This window comes from Rutidosis leptorrhynchoides, chromosome 11, assembly GCF_046630445.1.
Source record: "Rutidosis leptorrhynchoides isolate AG116_Rl617_1_P2 chromosome 11, CSIRO_AGI_Rlap_v1, whole genome shotgun sequence".
Lineage (NCBI taxonomy): Eukaryota > Viridiplantae > Streptophyta > Magnoliopsida > Asterales > Asteraceae > Rutidosis > Rutidosis leptorrhynchoides.
In genome coordinates, this window is record NC_092343.1 from 58996640 (window position 1) to 59000464 (window position 3825).

Here is a 3825-nt window from a genome sequence, read left to right on the forward strand (position 1 = left end):
AATTAAATTTTCATGGGTTTTAAATCTTCCCGAAGTTTAATTTATGCTCTAAGTGGCAATTAAGTCGCCAATAATAATAATAATAATAATAATAATAATAATAATAATAATAATAATAATAATAATAATAATAATAATAATAATAATAATAATAATTTATAAATAATATGTGATTGTGAGGAAATGTTTGATGGTTTAAATTGGTTATGTGATGGTGAAAAAGTGTTATTTAATGCTAATGTGTCAGCACCATTCTAGAAAGAAATTGTGTGATTATTATTATTATTATTATTATTATTATTATTACAAATAATATGTGATTGTGAGGAAATGTTTGATGGTTTAAATTATTTATGTGATGGTGAAAAAGTTTTAATTTAATGTTAATGTGTGAGCACCATTCTAGAAAGGGTGATGATATATCCATCATGATTTTTACTTCATCCACATAAGTTATGCATTAATAGGTTGTACTGTATAATCTGTTAAAGCACAGTTATAGTGGATTAAGTAAAAATTATGGTAGATATATCATCACCCAGTTATTGTGCAATTGCAAATAATGCACAGTTATTTGCACAGTTAATGCACGGTTATTGTGTGATGTTTGAGAATAGTGTAAGTTAAGAAAAAGAAAACAAAGTAATGAAATTGAAAAGTTCAGTTGTGCAAATAATGCGAAGTAATACGAATCCACAAACTAGCCACATTAATGACGTACACATGTTTAATGACGTACACATGTTTACGTGTAGCTCATGGTAGTTAGGATTGGGATGACAATTGACAGGATATGAATTGAGTGATGCCGTATTCATATTCATATCTATTTAATTTTTGTTCGTCTATATTCATATCCGTATCCATTTAATTTTAGTTCATCTATCCATATCCATATTCACTGAATTAAGCGGGTTAATGGATATCCATTGGATGTTAAAAATTGTTATAATATTTCCTAATTGTGACGAAAAGAAAAACGTAGTATAGTAAAAATAAATATGACATGATATTGCTAAAATTTATCCACAATTTGTAGAATGTAGAACACAATTTGTTAAATTTGCTATTAAACGTAGATTATGAAAAACTATATATGTAATTTGATTGTTAATTTTGTTAGATATACATTTTTATTGTAATATATATATATATATATATATATATATATATATATATATATATATATATATATATATATATATATATATATATATACATATATATATATATATATACATATATATATACATATATATATATATATACATATATATATATATATACATATATATATATATATACATATATATATATATATATATATATATATATATATATATATATATATATCATAGTTATTTAATTATAAAGTTGAAAGCAAAATATAAATTTAACGACAAATGCATTTTTAATAAAAAATATGTAAGTATATATATATATATATATATATATATATATATATATATATATATATATATATATACATTTAAGTATTTCTATATTTATTTCGGAGTTTAATGGATATATGCATGTCCATATCCATATCCGGCCATTTAGATTCATCCATATCCGTATCCATATCCATTTAGGTTCATCCATATCTATCAAGAAGTAGATGAATCGGATGGCTATCTATTGAATCGAGTGACCATTGTCATCTCTAGTTAAGACCTCTCTAACATTCAACCCACCGAAACAGTCGACAAAGACAAAAGGGAATGAATGTTTATACCAAGTCAAATGCAAATAAGCATCTAATTGAAATTAGTCGCATCACATTCAAAGAGTATAGGATCATTAGACTCAAATCGGCAAATTATATATTCAATCTTCTAATCTCTCAACAATAAGGCGAGCCTGAAAAGATATTTAGAAGGCGTTAAATGAAAATATTAAATTATATCAGATGAAAACTTTTACCAAACTATACATCGATTTAATGAAGGAAATATGTGATCATCAATGTACAATCTCGTAGAGTGGACAGTAAAGATACCATTATCCGAAATTGTAAGACCCTAAACCCAAGTGTACATGTGTACATAAACGTTGTATAATCAAACTGAATCAAACAGAAACTGAAAGCCTGAGTTGGAGCTGGTGCGCGCCGCGCACATGCAGGGGTGCGCTCCCCGCACTGTTCCTGCGACAGAATTCTGCTTTTTCTAATTAAGTTAAATGAAGGGCATATTGGTCTTTTCACTTGGGGGCGGTTTTAGGCCACAAAAGGCAGATTGGTGGACTCAATCAAGTCCACAATCTTATCCCCATTCTTTCATCTTCAACCTCAAACCCTAGAGTGAGAAAAAGAGTTAGAGAGCGAGAGAGAGCTTCATTTGGAGAAGAAGAAGCTTGAACCGATCGAAGTCGCAAGTGTTAAAGTTGTTCATCTCGTTCACGGCTACATTGTGGTAGTATTGGTAAGTTCTAACTCCGAGTTTTCATAGTATGATTCGTGTTCATAATTGGGGTTTTGATTTGGGTGTTCTTGAGTAAACCCACTAGTTGATAGTTGGGTGATTGAGCTAGTAAATGGTGTAAATGACCATTGTTGGTTGATTTGGGTTGGTTAGTGAAATTGATTGGTTGATAATCATGTTTGATTGTTGAAATCACTAGTTAATTAAGGTTATAAGTGATTAAAGGTATGAGCTTGCAAATGGATGTTTTGACTTGAGATTGGTCAAAATGGGTTTTGTGTCAAATGATGCAAGTAATGTGTTTTGATGATGAAACCTTGAATAAAATGAGTTGTTGGAACATAATCATTAGTTAATTGTGATTATGGTTGTTTTGGGCGAGATTTGACTTAGTCAAAGTGGAAGTAAGTGCAAAAGGGTCGAAATTTGCACTTATGGTGTTTTGGGCATAAGCTAGAGTGTTTAGCTTACTTGTTTGCGAATTATCTAGGTGATTCACATTTGGACGATTAAAAGCTCAAGCGAGAGTTGCCTTTCTCGTAATCGAGGTGAGTGAAATATTTATACATGTATGTATGTAGTTTTTTTACTCGTACGCGATGTGGGCCTTAGGTGCCACATCGTGAGTGTTGGGCTTTATGTCACAAGAGGGTGACTTATTGAGGTTATGGGTGAAGAGAACTACGGGTCGGTAGTGTTTCGTTAGGTGCCTCACATGTCGGTGACACCTCATGGTGGTTCACGAGGCGGTGACTCCTTAGTAGTTGGTTGGTGATTCACAAGTCGGTGATACCATAAGTCGGGGAAGTGATTCACAAGTCGGTGACACTTCATAGCGTTCACGAGTCGGTGACGCTAGATGGTAATTCACAAGTCGGTGATACCATAAGTCGGGAAAGTGATTCACAAGTCGGTGACACTTCATAGTGTTCACAAGTCGGTGACACTAGGTGGTGCTTCACGAGTCGGTGATGCCACATGGCGTTCACAAGTCGGTGACCCATACGTATTAGTGGGTGATTCGCAAGTCGGTGACACCCTTTGGTGATTCACAAGTCGGTGACACCTGATGATAAGTCACAAGTCGGTGACATCATACGAGTGAGACTCGACGTTATTGGTCGACTACAAGCCGGTAGTACCAAAGCGAGCGAAGGGTTAGCATGTTTATGTCTTGTTATGATTTAGTATATTATTGTGGCGGTTTATATACTAATGTTGTTGTTAGTTGTATTTTGGTGATGCTAGCTCGTTTATACGTATGTTTGCTTGGTATTTGTAAGTGGATGCGCGTAGGTAAACTTTATATGTATATGTATAAGTATGGCATTCACTAAGCGTTAGCTTACCCTCTCGTTGTTTACATTTTTAGGTACGGAAGCGGATTTGGCAAGGGTATTCT